The sequence below is a fragment of the Trachypithecus francoisi genome, unplaced genomic scaffold (genome assembly GCF_009764315.1).
Source record: "Trachypithecus francoisi isolate TF-2019V2 unplaced genomic scaffold, Tfra_2.0 Lachesis_group0, whole genome shotgun sequence".
In the NCBI taxonomy this organism is placed as follows: domain Eukaryota; kingdom Metazoa; phylum Chordata; class Mammalia; order Primates; family Cercopithecidae; genus Trachypithecus; species Trachypithecus francoisi.
Genome location: NW_022681453.1, coordinates 28,444,318 through 28,463,768, shown reverse-complemented (window position 1 = coordinate 28,463,768; position 19,451 = coordinate 28,444,318). Strand labels below are relative to the sequence as shown.

Genomic DNA, 19,451 nt, shown 5'->3' with positions numbered 1-19,451 from the left:
CCAACTCTTGACCCAACTTAATTTTTAGTACCTGGCTTTACTTGGCTTGCTACTAAATCCGCTGTATTTGCTCTTCTTTTGCACAGAAATAATGAAGCAGCAGGCCTTTTCCACTTCTAACAATAGCATGATTCCTCTGACAACTCCTTTGGAAAGCAATACCTTCACCTGACTATACAGAAAGGAGTAAATATTTTAGACTACTACATTCCCCATTACCTGAGAGGAAATATGTTAATGATCCTGTGCTCCACATAGTTTAAATTTATAGTTTAAATTTTGTTCTCTGCAGTAGTACTGTTGTAGATTATTAATAAGCCTTCATTCCTTGTGAGACAATTCGTTACCTTTACACTGGTGCAAATGCATTTTTCAGTGATTCTCTGGAATTATTCCATTCAAATATGAAGAATTTGCCAAAAAGATATAAAGAGAGATTGAGAAATTGAAACTTGGCTAGGTAGAAAATGGTACCAGAGCTGCACCGCCTCCCTTGGGCTTTTCTCATAACCGTAAGTTGACAGTGATGGTATTTTGCAGGTGGGACTTGAACAGACCAAAGGGAAGAACATCCTCAGTCCTAATGAACGTGCTGAGCCTATTATGTGTTCAGGCAGTCTCCCTGGAATACCAGTAAAAGAAAATTAAATCAACTCACGACAGCTATCTTGCATATCTCACCTGGGAAGGTATGCATGCAGTAGGACAGGCACTGCTTAACATTAATCAGCCTCCTGAAGTCATTACATTCATGAGGAAATGTAATTCACATGTGATTACTTTTTAATTTACTCTGTAATCACATTCCAAGTGAACGGGCCAAGCTTAAAATGAAATTTAAAAGTCAAATACTGCTTTGTATTAGAAATTCACAATTTTTATATGCACTTAGGTTAATAAAGATTTTACAATAACCATTTGTGACTGAGCATATGATAATTTTTTGATGAAAGTTAGTGCCATACCTAAGATAAGATGTATTTGATTTCTCTCCAAGTACTGAACTGGACCTGGAGAGTCTCAGAACTCTACTCTATAGTGAATTCCTGCCTCATCTAAACTTTATTTGAAAAGAAAAAAAAGTCATCCAAACGTTCCTCAATCCCAGATCTGAAGTTGCGTTGAACTAATGTATTTTTAATTCCTGCTGTGCCTGTGAGGCATATCCATTTGTTTTATCCATCATCGGAAGGTGTATACAGAACCTCATAATAACTGATTTCAGCTCATCAATGGGGAATGCCAGGGCCTACAGTAAGAATCTTCCTCCAACAATGTGGTCTTTCAAGTTTGTGAAGTTACAAAGCTGCTGTTAGTTTCATGGGAGCCTTGAAACTAAAGGTTCAAAAGGCCAGAATCAGCTAGTTATGGATAGTAGTGGGTAGGTTTGTGCTGTGCTTTATGAACTAAGGCCAATGGAGAGAAATGTACAAAGGTTTTTCAGATATCCAGTCAATACCAAGAAGAAATGTTTTTCATTTGGCCCCCACTACCACTACATTGAACAACCTCAGAAGTAGTAAGATACCCTTTCCAGAAAATATTCAAAAGCTGGATTCCATTTTCCAGGGATGTTGTATAGTGTTACCAACATCAGTTATTAGCTTTCAGATTTCAAGATATTTGTAATATCTTTATGCTGACTTTGCTAATATTTACTTTAGCTCAACTTATTTTGTTTTCACTTCACGACTACTTTGGCATTGTTTTAATCTAGTACTGTTAAAAGAAATATAATGCAAGGCACATGTGAGATTTTCTAGTTGTCATATTAAGGAAGCAGGTGAAATTAATTATATATTTTATTTAACCCACTATATCCTATTATTTCAACATGCAACCAATAAGAAATTTTAAATGAGTTTTTTTTTATACTATGAAATCTTGTGTGTATTTTACACTTATAGCACATCTCAGTTTGGACTAGTCACATTTTACATGGACAAAGCTACATGTGGCTAGGGACTACTATGGGCAGAATAGTTCCAAGCTGTAGCATTTATGAAATCATGACTGACATGATGGTTATATATTTTTAAATGCATGTTAAACAAATATGCTGCTTTTCGAATTTTAAAGTTTGAATTAGTAAACGGAATATGTAGCACACTATGGGGAACACTGACTTGAAAAGCAGTTCTTGTATCTCTCTATGTATATATGGATCTATCTATTTGGGGTGCAGTAATATGCATGATGGATGGAGTTTATATGCATGGGTCTCTGCATGGCTGTATGTACTTACCTGTGGTCCCCAGCACATAATCCATACAGCTTTTTGCCCACACAAAAGCATAGCAAAGTATAAGAAATGAGACTAATATAACCCTGCTTGATTTATTTTTTTACAAATGAAACATTTACTATCATAGTATGTATATATTGTACATATGTATGATACCATCTATGTAATGGATATGTGTGTGCACGTATATATGTGTAATATATGTAACATATATGTATGTCTGTATATATGTTTATATGTATGTATGTCACACATCCTAGGCCATTGCTGCTTCCGTCTGCACTTAGGGCTGGTGTGTGGTCCCTAACCCACTTTGGTAGGTGGAATAATGGTCCCCCGAAGGAGTATTAATTCTAATCCCCAACACCTGTGAATGTTACCTTTCATGACCAAAGGAACTTTGCAGATGTGATTAAGGTAAGGATCTTGAGATAGGGGGATTATCTGGTATTATTCAGGTAGGTCCAATGTATTCACAAAGGTCCTTATAAATGAAAGACGGAGGCAAGCGAGTCAGAGTGAGAGAAGGTGTGATGAGGGATGCAGAGGTCTGAGTGATGTGGTGTGAGCAAGACTTGACCTGATGTTTCTGGCTTTGAAGATGTGGGAAGGCACCATAAGGCAAGGAATGTGGGCTTCCCCTAGAAGCTGGACAAGGTGAGGAAATGGATTCTGATCTAGAACCCCAGCAGGAACATAGCCCTGCTGACTTTTTGGTTTTATTCCAGTGAGAGCCATTTCAGACTTCTGACTTGCAAAGCTATAGGATAAATATGTGTTGTTTCAAGCCCTAAGTATGTAGTAATTTGTGACAGAGGCAATAATAAACTAATAGGTCCATCCTCAGTAATTGGTTGATTAAAACTGTATCACTATCAAGTTTTTTTTCATTTAAACAAATTTCAATAGCTTTAGGGGTACAAGTAGTTTTTGGTTATGTGAATGAATTGTATAGGAGTCAAGTCTGAAATTTTGGTGTATTCATCACCTGAGTTGTGCACATGGTACCCAATATGTAGTTTTTAAAAATCTCCCACGCCCCTTACATCCTCCCTTCTGAGTCTCCAGTGTCCATTATAACACTCTGTATGGCTTTGCATACCCATAGCTTAGCTCCTCTGTATGTGTGAGAACACTTGGTATTTGGTTTTCCTTTCCTGAGTTACTTCACTTAGAATAATGGCCTCCAGTTCCGTGAAAGTTGCTGCAAACAACATTATTTTTTTCTTGTTTATGATTGAGTAGTATTCTATGCTGTGCGCGCACACACACACACACACACACATACACATATAGACACACACACACACACACACATATATATATATATCTCACATTTTCCTTATCCACTTACTGGTTTATGGTCACTTAGGTTGGTTCTATGCCTTTTTAGTTGTGAATTGTGTTGCAATAAACATATGTGTGCAGGTGTTTTTTTTTTTTTACTCTCATGACTTACTTTCCTTTGGGTAGAAACCCAGTATTGGGATCGCTGGATAGAATGCGAGGTCAACTTTTAGTTCTTTGAGAAATCACTGTATTGTTTTCCATAAAGGTTGTACTAATTTACATTCCCACCAGAAGTGTGTAAATGTTTCCTTTTCACCACATCCATGTCAACATCTATTGTTTTTGGACTTTTTAAGAATGACCATTCTGGAGGGGTAAAGTGATGTCTTACTGTGGTTTTTTGTTTGTTTGTTTTTGTTTTTTTGAGACAAAGTCTCAATCTTGTCCCCTAGGCTGGAGTGCAATGGCATGATCTCGGCTCACTGCAACTTCACCTCCTGGGTTCAAGCGATTCTTCTGCCTCAGCCCACTGGGTAGCTGGAATTACAGCTCCCTGCCACTATGCCCAGCTAACTTTTGTATTTTTAGTTGAGACAGGGTTTCACCATGTTGCCCAGGCTGGTCTAGAACTCCTAACCTCAGGTGATCCACCCACCTCAGCCTCCTAAAGTGCTGGGATTGCAGGCGTGAGCCACCGTGCCCGGCCCTCACTGTGGTTCTAATTTGCATTTCCCTGATGATTAGTGATGTTGACCATTTTTTTCGTGTTTGTTGGCCACTTGTATATCTTCTTTTGAGGAAGGTCTGTTCATGTCCTTTGCCCATTTTTAAAATGTGATTATGTGTTTTTTATCCTTGCTGATTTGTTTGAGTTCCTAGCAGATTCTGGATATTAGTCCTTTGTCAGATGCATAGTTTGCAAATATTTTCTCCCATTCTGTGGGCTGTTTGTTTACTGTGATGATTGTTTCTTTTGCTGTGCAGAAGCTTTTTAGTTTAATTTATCATTTATTCATTTTTGTTTTTGTTTCATGTGCTTTGGAGTCTTAGTCATAAATTGTTTGCCTAGGCCAATATCCAGAAGAGTTTTTCCTAGGTTTTCTTTTAAGAGTTTTATGGTTTCGTGTCTTAGATTTAGGTCTTTAATCCCTTTTGAGTTGATTTTTTGTATATGGTGAGAGATAAGGATCCAGTTTAATTCTTCTACATGTGGCTATCCAGGTTTCCCAGTACCATTTATTGAATAGAGTGTCCTTTCCCCAATTTATATTTTTTAATGCTTTGTTTCAGATCACTTAGTCCTAAGTATTTAGCTTTATTTCTAGGTTCCCTATTCTGTTCCATTGGCCTGTAAATCTACCTTTATACCAGTACCATGCTGTCTTGGTTACTATTGCTTTGTAGTATAATTTGAAGTCAGGCAATGTGATGCCTCCAGATTTGTTTCACTTAGGATTTCTTTGGCTATTTGGGCTCCTTTTGGTTCCATATGAATTTTAGGATTTTTTTTTATTTCTGTGAAAAAAAATGCTATTGGTGTTTTGATAGGAATTGCATTGAATATGTAGATTGCTTTGGATAATCAGGTTATGGTCAATTTCATGATATGCTTCCAATCCATGATCATTGGATGCCTTCATATTTGTGTCACATGATACGTTCAAGTTCTTTAGATTGGAAAATGAGCCCATTTTTTTTTAACACCCATATCAAACACCTCTTTTCCTGGGATGTTTTCCTGAACCACTTTGGCTGAGATGTGAGGAGTCTCTCCTTCCTTTCTTGCCCCCACGTTCTCAGTACTGGCCCCTGACACTGGACATATCACACTGTGCTACAGTCATATATGTGAAAGCCTGTGTCCCCCACTAGACTGTTTGCAGGGTCTGGCATCTCCACAGCCAGCACTTGATTGGCCCCAGAAATATTTGAATGCTTGAGCAAGTGCCTCAAGACTTGGATCTTACCTTTCTATAAAATGACTTGTCAAGGCCATGGTCATAGGTCTGCATATTTCTTCTTTTCTGCCTCATCTGTGTGGCTGTGTTTGAGAGTTGTCCATTTTCTTTTTGAAATGGTCTGAGGCCTTTCTTTTGGAAGCTCTTTAGCCAACTAAATGATGTTTTTATCTAGTTTTCTTTTAGAAATTCATTATCACTTTGCAGAATATTACTGGGAAATTGATGTAGAGTCTCAGTGTCTCCTCCTCTGTTAGCCTGGAAAGACATATGCCCAGACCTTTGCATCCTGAACATTGGCTCTTATATGCCTTGAGACCTAAGGGTGCTGAGACCAGCTCTGTCCCTTGGCATGTGGCCTGATGCACGTCCGTTCTCAGCAGCAGTGTTGCTGCAACTGGTCAGTGATTATACTCACACCTGCATTTAGGCTTGGGAACGATTACAGTAGTTCTTGTAAAGTGACTAAGTGCATTCTAAGTGTTCATACTTCTGAAGTGTGTTTTGTTAATTATCCTCCTCATAGTTGAGGATTTTAAATTTTAAGAAATCTCCATTTTCTTGAGTGCAGGCTGGTGTTTACAATTCTACCTTTTAAGCAAAATGTCATCCCTTTAGTTTTCGGTCATCTTACCCCAGTGTCATTTAGAATGAATTATTTTAAAAAACAGAGAGAATATTCTTTCACTGGCAGTGGACGTGGCAGACCAATCACTTCAGTAGAAACTTGTGTCATTCAAAATTATGAAGTTCATACAACATTGAAAAAGCTCTTAATGTGGATTGTGGTTACAAAAAATCAAAACGAAACATGAGTCACGCAGCCTGTAGTTCTCAGTTCTGCTTTCATGGACGGTGGTGGAGTCATTTTAGAAGGTAGAAGGTTAGGACTCAGAGTGTGGGGTGAAATAAAGATACATATCCAGAAGTTCAGATCCTGGGTAGGTAAGCAGCATGTAGGCTAAAGGTGTCAAATATGAGATTCAGGCAACTCTGCTAATTGCACTTGGAAATCCCACTTACTTCTGAATGCCCTGTAGAGACCATGGCTCAACTCAGCCTCTGTGTTGATTGTTCACAGATGAGATGCTTACCCCTGGCTAGGTGTCCACCCATAGAGGAGAAGTAGAGTCACAGAGTGGAAGCTCCTCCATAGTCATTTGGGAGTTGGGGAGATGAGTCTCTCTTGGCTTTCATGAAAGGCATCTGCCATACCCCATGTCTCCAGCCACAGCATTGATGTTGAGTCCTAAACCTACATCTGCATTTGTCTGCTTGCTTTAGGGCTTTTGGCAGCCCTCAGTTTACCTATTTCAAAGACCATTCAACTATTGCCTATCCTTTAGCTTTTCTTCCTTTTTTTTCTTTTTTTTTTTTTTTTTTTTTTTGAGACAGAGTCTTGCACACCCAGGCTGGAGTGCAGTGATGCAAACTCGGCTCACTGCAACCTCCGCCTCCCGAGCTCAAGTGATTCTCTTACCTCAGCCTCCTGAGTAGCTGGGATTACAGGTGCCCACCACCACGCCTTGCTAATTTTTATATTTATAGTTTTGGTAGAGACAGGGTTTCACCATGTTTGCCAGGCTGGTCTTGAACTCCTGGCCTCAAGTAATCTGCCCACCTCAGTCTCCAAAAGTGCTGGGATTACAGGCGTGAGCCACCACCCCAGCCCTTTACCTTTATTTTTTTGATTGTAGGTGTTTTGGTTTGTTTTCTGTTTGGTTTGTATTATCTGAACTTTTCTTTTTATGTAATTGGCTTTGTTAGTCTATTCTTTTGGGTTTCTTCCACTGTAAAAATGTTTAAAAATGACTTTTTAAAAGTATTTTAAATTATTTTGCTGTTTTCAATCCTTTATGTTTTAAATGAAACACTTGTATTTTTAAAATTTTTAATCTTTAATCTGTCTCTAATTTATTTGGGATAAAGTGTGAGGTAGGGTTCACATTTATTCTTTTCAATGTCCTCAGTTTCCCATAATAACATTTGTTGATTAATTCATCTTGCCTCATGAATTTGTAATGTCATATAAAAAATACTACTTTTCTGTGTGTTTGAGTCTGTTTCTGGAGGGGAGGATCGTGCTTTGGTCACTGTGCCCTTCTAATCACTACAGCTTTACGATGTGTTTTTGTATGTGAGCAATGTACATTGCCATTATGTTCATATGGTATACTCATTTCAGGTCAGCGGACTTGAAATACTGCTTTTACTCTTTCTAGTTAGAGAGATTTTTGAGTAGTTCACTAGGTGACACCTTGCCATTTTCTAAGTATAAGACTAGTCAACAGTTGGTTATTAAAGCAGAAAATATTGCTATTTTTATTTCAAATGCATCCCTTTTGCTATAGCTTTTAATAAAACATGATGTTTAAGCATTATTTGGGTATAAATTCTGTTCTTAATTTTTATCACTTGGGTTGTTGGCATTGGTACCAAAGCTGTATAGTGTATACCACTGTGCTGTTTTCTTGATCATTGCTGGCTGACTCTTTAGAGGAAGGAACCGTTTGTTGTTGCTGTTGTTGTTGTGGGATACCACCTCACTTAAATTAGAAGGAAGTATCAGGAATACTCTACCTCCTGGAAGAAAAGCAGATGTTCAATGAAATATTTTTAGCTTCCCAGGGCCTCCCAGTCACAGGGAAAAGACATAACTTCAAAATCTCCCTTAGTTTTTTTGAGATGGAGTCTCACTTTGTTGCCCAGGCTGGAGTGCAATGGTGCAGTCTCAGCTCACTGCAACCTTCACCTTCTGGATTTAAGCAATTCTCCTCCCTCAGTTCCCCAAGTAGTTGGGACTACAGGTGTGCACTACCATGCCCAGCTAATTTTTGTATTTTTAGTAGAGACAGGGTTTCACCTTGTTGGCCGGGCTGGTCTTAAACTCCTGACCTCAGATGATCTGCCTGCCTTGGCCTCCCAAAGTGCTGGGATTACAGGTGAGAGCCACCACGTCCTGCCCTCCCTCAGTATTTTTACTATCACTATCTTTTGGCCACCTTTTAGGGGTATGTGTACATGACGTTTGTCCTTTTCCACCTTTTTTCTTTTAGTTTTTTTCTTTTTTTTCTGGTCTAATCTCACTCCCACTCTCTGGCCATTAGCTATTTCACTGTGTCACTTCTGAGAAAACTGTCTCAGCCATCTCAGAAAAGCAGTTCTGACTGTTCTGAAGGAAACAAAAATAGCAGAGCAAGAAGTGAATGTGGGATGTTATTTTGGTCTGTGATGTCATCAGTCAATCACAATTCAACTTTCCAAATGTTGTTTGCAGGTCTGTTTAGGATTGTGGTATTTTAACTGGTTGGCTTCTGTATGACGTTTGAGAATGATTAATTCTCAAAATACTTTTTCCCTTCTGAAAAGTAGCTGACTTAAAAGACATATGTTTCAAAGCTGAATGGAAGTCATCATTAACTGGCCTAAATGCAGGTCAGATGGGTTCCTAAGGGTAAGAGCATCCTTTGGTCCTTCTTCTCTCTTTGAAGCTTGAAGAGCTAACTGTTCAATGCATACATGGCTTTCACCTCTAATTAGTAGTTTTGCTGAACAAGTGCTGGATTATCAAGAACCTAACCAACCAACTCCGAAGAATACAGAATGTTTTAGAATTTAACTTTCATCAGAACAACTTTTTCAGTCCTGAGCAAAGTAGTTACTCTTTTGAAATGAAAAAACATGGGTAAATGTTAGAGAGCTGAAAAACGATTCATGTCATTTCTGAAACATTCACATTCAAATAATACCAGTGCCAACCAAATTCTAGTGAATTCTGTAATGATCGCATTGTCAGATAAAATGTGGAGGCTGGTGTTTACAAGCCATGTCTTGCAAAAAATATAGCAAATGCAGGGAACCAGAAAAGTCATTCTTCTGTGGTCATTTGTAATCTACTTATAAGAAGGAAGGAAGAGCAGAGTAGGGCAAAGTTGTAGCATTCAGCAGAATTGCCCTAAAGTATGAAACTAAAAGACTGAATGATTGATTGTGGGAAGATTTCCATAAATGATACCCAAATTAAAACATTAAGTGAGTGACTTTAAGCAAAATTACATTGCCACATGCAATTTATTCACTGAAAAGGAACTTTTAAAATAAGACGAATAATACAAAAAAAAAAAAAAATCCTGAGATCTAGTTAGATAATACAAGCTTTTCTTTTCTTTTTCCTCTTTCCCCCACCCCCAGCTTCTAAATTGAACACCTGTCAGATTTTTTTTTCCTTTCATTTCTTTGACTTGTCAGAGAAAAAAGGTCAGACTGATCACCAGCTCTACTTTTTAACAGACAGAAGCCTGTAATTGAGAGTAATTCCTCTGCAATTTTGTAGGCAAGGGCTGTTTCAGGCTGGCTTTCAAAAGCTAGGTTAGGAGAGAAATGCTGGTGTTCTCTAAGTGAATCAACTTTATTCACTGGGCTGCAGATCATTTCTGATTTTTACTGAAATGCAGAAAGCTACAGTGCTCACATTAGTGTCCTTCTTTTAAATGAATAGAAGTGTAATCTATTTTTAACTTCTACTGGGGTGCCCTGCAGCTAAAAAAAAAAAAAAAAAAAAAATTGCTTTGTGAGAGGTAGCTCAGAAATGTCTCATTTTGAAATTCTGCATTCTTAAGAATACAAGGTGGTTTATTATTATTTCTTTCTCTGAGAAGTTTCCATCCCTGCTCAAGATTTCACTTGAGATGGAAATTGTGCATGTTTGTCTTTACTAGAAATAGATTCAATGTTTGTCATCGTGGTGTGATACATATTATGATGCAATGTGAAGATGTTTGGAAGTGCTGAATTAATTTCTTTATAAAAATAGTCGCTGTCACAATTTGAAGGATGAAATGAAGGCACTCCTTAACTCATATGAAACTTCACAAAATCTGTGTCCATAGCTTTCACTACTCTTTAAGGGTTTCTTGTTTGAGGCAGGGCCCAGAGAAAAAGGAATCATTCAGAAGAAAACATACACACATTGAATCCAATTTAAACTCCTGGTTGTGTCTAATTTTACAAAAAACGGTCACCTTTTCAACTAAAAAATACACCCAGAATATCGTAATATATGATAGAAGCATGTCGGCATCTACAGTGTGATCTGTTTATTTTACCAAGTACAAAAGTGAGGTGGAATAACAGAAAGCTAGGACATAAGGTAAAAATGTCTAATTTTGAAGGAACTGAATTCTGTTTGCCTTTGATGTAATAATGATTAAAAAGAAGAAACTGTCAAGATCCCTGAGTTCTAACATTCAATGGGTTGTACTATGTTGAAATCAGAAAACAGTGCTGACAAAAGGTGTAAATGGTCCAAGTCATATCACTAGTTATGGAAAATGTGCTTGGATTCTATGATGCTCCTTGTAGTACAGGTGCATCATTTTGAAAATGTAGGGGATAATTTCAGAGGTCACTTGGATAAACCTTGTCTTTCATTATTGTCATCTAATAACCATTCATCCTCGAACCATAATATATAAAAATCCTCACATAAATAGGTAGAATTGTAATTTTTTAAAAGCACATTTTTAGCCAGAAAACAGAGGAGTGATTACCAGCTATGATCAGTAAGCCTGAATTATATCATACTTAGAAGAGAGAGATGCAAATGAATGAATTAAATTAGGAACACAATTCTCTTCTTAAATCAGCATTTTTGACTGTCAGAACCTGGGCTAGAGTGCATTATTCTTAATAGACTGTGATTTGTATTGAAATAGGACAATAAATCTGATTATTGAAATTTATTTGCTGCTTGTTGTTCAGTTGTTCTGGCTTTATACATGAGCAGGGTGAATGTAATAGGCAGGGCTGGTGATTCAGCAGAATGCCATTTTCGTAAGTGATCACGCACTCTCTAGATTGAAGACTGATTAACACAAAGATGGGATCAACTACTCTGCATTCCCTGTTTTACATTGCATATTTCACAGGAAAGCTGTGCAGGCTTCCGAGGGCACCAGCAATGGAATAATCTAAGAGTTTCTCTCCATGGCCTAATTTAAAAACTGCATTTATACTTCGGTCCTCAGAAGACAACCTGTCTTCTAAACTTCAGCCTCATCCACTTCAATTCTGTATTATCTGTGGTAATTTCATTTGTCTTTTTTCTCGCTTTTATTTTGTGAAGCCAGTTTAATGACAGGCTTGTGATGTGTTGATTCCAATTTGACATTACGGGGTTTCACATGTTATAGGCTGACTCCATTGAGAGGCTTGTATTTTGTGTTCCCTGACCATCACGGGTAAACATGCAGAAGAAGAATGAAAATGAATCCCAATGTATACCATTTGATCCCCCACAGGACCCTCTGAAAGAAAGGTTGCTTTGACCTTGTCTTGGTTTGCATATTTTAGGTAAACTCTAATCACGAGCTATTTCAGTTCTGATAAAATAGGCCTCAACACTATACGGGCACGAACTGGTAAAATACAAAATAATCACACAGTGTAATAAGAAATACACATCATTGGGAGCTAGAGTAGAAAGCTCCCATTCGAATTTAAATATCTTATGCCTCCTAATTTGAGGGAGTGTAGAACATAGGAAGAAAATGAAAAGATGATAGGTATTTGTTAAAAAACAAAAAAAAGCAAAAAAAAAAAAAAAAAAAAAAAACAATTGATGTAATAATGATTAAAAAGAAGAAACTGTCAAGATCCCTGAGTTCTAACATTCAATGGGTTGTACTATGTTGAAATCAGAAAACAGTGCTGACAAAAGGTGTAAATGGTCCAAGTCCATTTACATGACTTGTAAACATGATCCATCTACAAAGTTCGTGGGCATGGTACTTTCCATCCTTTTTATAGCTCTTCTGCTCTAATCTCTCTTTCTCAACCTTAGCTTTGTCAATCTAACACTGTCTTTTCTTGTTACCAGAGCTAATGAGGCCCGCCTATACTCGCAGAGGATTAATCAGTGGTTATAAACCATTTAGGAGATGCAGGGTGTTCTGTACATAGCCTACCTCCATTACGACTATGTAACATTCTTCGTTTGACCTACATAGAGTAGTGATGGCATTGACCTGCCACTGTCAAGTGGCTGTTGGTTTCAAGTTAAACCTTCCTGAGCCTTTTTGAAAAACAGTTGAGTGACTTACACAAATTCAGTCCACCTTTGACAAGGGCACAAAAATGACTAAATGGAGAAAGGATAACTTCTCAACAAATAGTGATAGAACAGTTGAACACCCAATGTAAAAATATGAACTTAAGCATAGACCTTGCATAAGTCACAAAAAACCTCAAATGAATAATAGACCTAAATGTGAAATGCAAAAGTACAAAATCTAGAAAAAAATCTATGGAATCTTATATTTGGTAATGTGTTAGTTGATATATACAGCACCGAAAACATAATGCATGAAAAAAATCATAAGTTACACTTAATTAAAATTAAAACTTGAGCTATGCAAAAGACACTATGAAGAAAAAGCAAAGCCAAGCCAGAGTCTGGGAGAACACAAAATACAAATCTGATAAAGGACTTGTATCCATAATATAGAAAGAACACTTACAACTCAACAGTAAGAAAACAAACAAGCTGATTTTAAAAATGACCAAAAGATCTGAATACATAGCTCACTAAAGATATGCAGAGGGAAAATGTATATAAGAAAAGATGTTCAACATCACATGTTGGTAGAGAGTTGCAAATTAGTACAAGATACTATCACACAGTCATTGGTATGTGACAATACCATTAATAGGGAGGAGGTAGAGCAAATACTACATACCAAAAACTGACAATACCATTAATAGGGAGGATGCAGAGCAACAAGGACTCTCATACATTGCTTATGAGAATGTAAAATAGTACAGGCACTTTGGAAGACACTTTTGCAGTTTCCTACAAAGTTAAACATAGTTTTACCATACAATCCAGCAAGCTATAGGTATTTACCCAACTGATATGAAAACTTACGAACTTAGAAAACCCTGCACTGGAATGTTTGTCACAGCTTTATTCATAATTCCCCAAACTGGAAACAAAGAAAATGTCCTTCAGTAAGTGAATGAATAAACAAGCTCTGTTACATCTGTAGAATGGAACATTACTCAGCAATATAAAACAATGAACTATACATAAAAACATGGATGAATAGTAAATGCATATTGCTAAGGAAAGAAGGTAGTCTGAAAAGGCTATCTACTGCATGCTGCAACTTTATAACTTTCTGGTAAAGACAAAACCATGGAGATGGTAAACAAATCATTGTTACCAGAGGTTCTGGGGTGAGGTTTAATAGGTGAAACATGCGATTTTTGTTTTACCCCGCACCATGAAACTATTCAATTTGATACTGTAAATGGTGGATACCTGACATTCTGCATTTACTAAAACCCAGGGTACATTTCTGCTCTAAGAATAAACCCTGGGAGCAACAAATACACCTAACACCCAGATCTTGGTTTCTAATTCCATTTCCCAATAAAAGAAACCAAGGCTCTTTGGAGAAATGGCCAATTCTAGGACTCCAGCAAGAAATATACATGATGAGCCTGGAGCATGTTGTAGTGCCAAGAAGTAAGAGAGTACTCAGAAAACACAACAAAATAAATCACAGTAATGGGAGTGTGTTGAACAGACATGAGAGCCAACTCAAGGAGTTTCCAAGCACCAAAGATGGGTTGCTTTGAACAGCAGAATAAAGAGTATTGAATTATAACCCAAAACATAAAAAAGATTTGAATGTATAGGGATAGAAATAATGATTGAATAAACAAATATATGAGGTAGAATTGAAAAATCTGTTTAGCAGAATTCCAGGTAGTTCTCATAAATCCTGCAAGGAGCTGGAGCCTACCTCTCACATCTTCAGTGTCGGCCACACATGGTTTCTTGTCCAAAGTGTACAGCTTAAAAAGGAGGAAAAAAGAGTAACTTCAGAATGGAAAAGTTGAATAAACAATACTTCCATCAGTGATCAAAGTTAACATCATTGGTGATTGGTGATAAGTCATGTTGATAATATGGATGTTGCTGTTATGTGATGAGTATGGCACTTTATCTTTGTGGTATTCCTCCCAAAAAAACCATAGACATAGTCCAATCATGAGAAAGACATCAGACAAACCTTAATTAAGGGACTTCAACAACATACTTGCCTCAGTGCTATTAAGTTCATAAGAAACAGTAAGGTTCTGATAGACTGTCACAACCAAGAAGAGTCTTAAGAGACATTGTAAGTTATGTTAATATGGTATCTTGGATGGGGTCCTGGAATAGATAAAGGATATTAGGTTGAAAACTAAGGAAATGGAATAAAGTAGAGGCTGTGTATGTGTGTGTGTGTGTGTGTTTGAGACGGAGTCTCGCTCTGTTGCCCAGGCTGGAGGGCAGTGGCATGATCTCGGCTCACTGCAAGCTCCGCCTCCTGGGTTCACGCCATTCTCCTGCCTCAGCCTCCCAAGTAGCTGGGACTACAGGCCCCCACCACCACGCCCAGCTAAGTTTTTGTATTTTTAGTAGAGATGGGGTTTTACCATGTTAGCCAGGATGGTCTCAATCTCCTGACCTCGTGATCCGCCTACCTTGGCCTCCCAAAGTACTGGGATTACAAGCGTGAGCCATCATACCCGGCCTGGCTTTTGTTAATAGTAATGTCTCAGAGGCCAGGTGTGGTAACTCACATCAGGAATTTGAGACCAGCCTGGGCAGCATAGTAGTAAGAGTCGGTCTCTACCAAGAAATAAAAAACAAATTAGGTGTGGTAATGCCTGGTAGTCCCAGCTACTCGGGAGGCTGAGGCAGGAGGATCACTTGGAGCCCAGCAGTTTGAGGCTGCAGTGAGCTCTGATCACATCACTGTACTCCGGCTTAGGTGACAAAGACCCTGACTCTAAAAAAAAAAAAAAAAAAAAAAAAAAACCATGAAAAATAAATAAATATAAATAATAATTTATGAATGCTAGTTCAATGATTGTAACAACTCTACCATACATGGAAGTTGCTGATAATAGTGGAAACTAGGTGTGGCATGTATGAGAACTCTGAACTCTTTATAATTTTTCTGTAGATTTAAAACTAGTCTAAAATAAAAAAGTAAAAGAAAACGTAACACTGCTGACTGTCATCAGGGTCTGGGCCACAGAAGGAAAGATTTTTCTGAGTAAAAGTTACTGGCCCTAATAGAGATTGGACAAAGCTGGTGTTGGTTTTAAAGGGATTCTGGGGAGGCAAGAGGGTGTCAGCATCACTTAATCAGTTGCCTTGATTGACTTGGCAGTGTCAAGTTTTGAAAAGAGTGTGACATGGCACACTTGAGCCTTCAGTGTGATTTTGTGAAGTCCCCAGAATGTCTGTGGAACCTCTGGTCAAGTCTGTGGAGTTTCTAAGTGTATCTGATTGAAGGACACTGTCAGTCAAACTTGTTGGTCATGGTGTTGACTTCAAAGTGAACAAAACACTTCCAAAACAATCCTACATCATACCACTTTTATTTGTTTGTTTGTTTGTTTATTTGTTTGAGACAGAGGCTCACTCTGTTGCCCAGACTGGAGTGCACTGGTGTGATCTCGGCTCACTGCAACCTCTGCCTCCTGGGTTCAAGTGATTCTCCTGCCTAAGCCTCTCGAGTAGCTGGGATTACAGGCATGCACCATCACACCCAGCGAATTTTTGTATTTTTAGTAGATACAGGTTTTCACCATGTTAGCCAGGATGTTCTCAAACTCCTGACCTCAAGTGATCTGCACGCCTCGGCCTCCCAAAGTGCTGGGATTGCAGGTGTGAGCCACCGCGCCTGTCCAGCTCCTCTGACCACTTTTTCGAGATATTTTACCTGTTTGAATTGAAAGTGATACTTATTCAGAGGATGTCAGAGGAAAAGAACTACACATCCTTTTTTTTCTTTCAGGAAATGGGCAGAGGGGGAGTTGTCATGAACAGAATCTCTTTTAAAGGAGTGGAACCCTCCATTCTTTTTTGACTTTGTTTTTCTACTTTTTACACACTGCCCCCAACTGGCAGCATTTATAGAAAATAAAAGGAGGAATTAATAACTCATTTGAGCAAGTATTGATTGATTGACTTATTGAGACAGGGTCTCGCTCTGTCACCCAGGCTGCAGTGCAGTGGTGCCGTCATAGCTCACTGCAACCTCAAGCTCCCAGGTTCAAGTGATCCTCCTACCTCAGCCTCCCAAGTAGCTGGGACTACAGGTGCATGCTATTGTGCCTGACTTTTTGTTATATTTTCTTGTAGAGACAGGAACTTGCCATGTTGCCCAGGCTGTTCTCAAACACTGGGGCTCAAGCTATCTGCCTGTCTCAGCCTCCCAAAGTGCTAGGATTATAGGTGTCAGCCACTGTGCCCACTGGGCCTCTGAGCAGATTTTTAAAATGAAAGGAAACTAACCAAGACTTTTCCTAGTGAGTAGATGCAACATAATATGAAGGAGAGCATCTGCTGCCATGCCTTGTGGTACTAAAGATGCTAATAGGCACTGCTCTCACCAAATCATGGAATCATTGACGTTTGGTTTATTGTGAGAACAGTTGATGCTGCCTTGTTGAGGTAGGAGGCCTATAGGACTTGTTTTCAGGTCTCGGCCCCACTAATAGAAGCAAAATTCAGTCAATCCTGTTTTCAGGATGCAGTGAAGAAGCCAGCCAAAACTACCAGGTGGGGAGGAAAGCAACCTCTAGTTGCCTTCATTGCTCATTAGCATAAAGACACTCCCATTGGCACCAGGACAGTTTACAAGTGCCATGGCAACAGCCTAGAAGTTACCTTATATGGTTCTGAAAACTCTCTGCCCCTTTTTCAGAAAATCCAGAATAACCTGCCTCTTACTTAGCATATAATTAAAAGTCCCCATCGGGGATTTTGTGATCCCATTTATCTATACTGTCACATATTTCGGATTTTTTTTTTTTATAGCTGCATGTATAAGGTGGTTGCTATGATGTATCACAGGTAGAGATACATATAGGAGGGTGTACCTCCAGTTCTTTTGGAGTCAGACATGTAACGAGTTAATAAATGCTAAAATATGAAGGATATAACTGTCAGAATGAAATAATGTGACAATATCTTGAAGGCTATAAAGAGCTGTGGAAATGAAAACTAAAGTCAATAAATGCCAAAGAAATGCATTGAGCTTTTCACCTTGTGTTTGTGAGACCAGATCACAAATCTGTATGAAGATTTTGAATTTTAGTTTTAATTATTACCAAGAGGCTTTGTGCTTATTAAACATGTCTTTCTTAACAACCTGAACTCTACTCTGGTCTTCTATTGATGACAGTGGTAATAGAGGGTAGTTCTGACGTCAGACTGGGCATGAATCCTAGCCTATAGCTATATATCCTTGGGAAGTTCCTTTACCTTTTTGAACCTAGGTGTTGCCATCTGTAAAATGAGGATAATAATCTATAATCTGGGGTCAGGCACGGTGCCTCACACCTTTAATCCCAGAACTTTGGGAGACCGAGGTGGGCAGATCACTTGAGGTCAGGAGTTCGAGAGCAGCCTGGCCAACATGGTGGAACCCCATATCTACTAAAAACACAAAAACTAGCCAGGCGTGGTGGCGGGCACCTGTAATCCCAGCTACTCAGGAGGCTAAAGCAAGAGAATCTCTTGAACCCAGGAGGTAGAGGTTGCAGTGAGCCAAGATCGCACCACTGCACTCCAGCCTGGTGACAGAGCAAGACTCGGTTTCAAAAAAATAAAAATAAAAAAATAAAAAAATTTGTAATCTGTGTAATGATTATAGAGAGTAATATTAATTTTCCTGATGCAACTTTATTTTGTTGCTTCTCATAGCTGGTTGGTAAACGGTAACATCAATGTGGCAGTTTAACTCATGGTACTTTAAAAAGACTATAATTTTTCCTACTCAACTTCATTTTGAAATAGAAAATTTTTAAACTATCCAGATTATCAAATACAAGTAAATGCTTAGTTTGTTTAAAATATGTGCAGTGTTTTAAATTTTATGAATGCCATACAAGTTAAATAAGATCAAAGTACTTGATTCTTTAATCTTGCAATCCAGTAATTTAGAGATGGTGAAAATTCTGTTTGGTTTTTCCAGATACAGATTAAAATTCCAAAATTTAAATATGGTATTTTATTTAGATTCTGAAAGATAAATGCTTATCTGTGAAAAAGCGTCAACGTCAAATTATAAATGAAGACCTCTATACATTTTTTACAACATATGCCCTGTTTTTCTAACAGAGAATTAAAATATAAAATGTACATTTTATATTCTCAATGCCTAAGACAAAGAGGTAAAATATTTTTTAAAATGAAGCTGTTAGAAACAGTACTTCAGGATATTTCTTGAAGACTAGAAAAACAGTCTTTGGCAGATCCAGTCTCTGCTCGATTTTGTCTCCGTGAAAATTCCTTCAGCTTTCTTTTCATTTCTTTCAGGAACTGGGATTGGGATGAGGGTGAAGTGTGGAACAGCAGGTGGCCCTTAATTCTGACAAACCCAAACCATCCTGTCATGTTTTAATGATGCTGTTGCAGGTGTGAAGTTTTTCTCTTTCTCCTTTTTATAACTTCAGCATAAGCACAAGTTGGGTTATTTTTGTTGCAACAGCGTGGTATATTTTTTCTACTTTTCACTTAAAACTTGACTCACTTTGCTGCCCGTGATCTTCCTAGTTAAAAATCACTTCAGCATTATCTCATAAATTTTCCATCGAAGAGCTTGTGTGCTGTTTGTCAAGTCTTTGTATAAACTGTTTTGGTGGCCTAAACACCACGGTCCTCTGTGCTGTCCAGAGGCTGCTTGTCCCAGTTCATGTGGTTACAGTTGTGCAATTTCCATTGGCCATATTTACATTACATAAATATATTACATATAGTCCCTATGGAGGTCTGCATCCAAGGTTGGGCTCTAATTCCTCAGAGAATTTAGAATGGTCATTCAGATTCCATCTTGAATCTATTTGACCTCATATATGAGGAGAGAGCATCATACTGGAGAATTAATGGT

The 19,451-nt window shown here is 38.2% G+C and overlaps 1 protein-coding gene across 1 annotated transcript in view; it reads left to right on the top strand.

Moving 5' to 3' along the window:
- The window catches only part of FHIT (fragile histidine triad diadenosine triphosphatase), an 854,985-nt gene that overhangs the window by 390,161 nt on the left and 445,373 nt on the right, over positions 1 to 19,451 (top strand). The gene's annotated exons all lie outside the window — the stretch shown is intronic.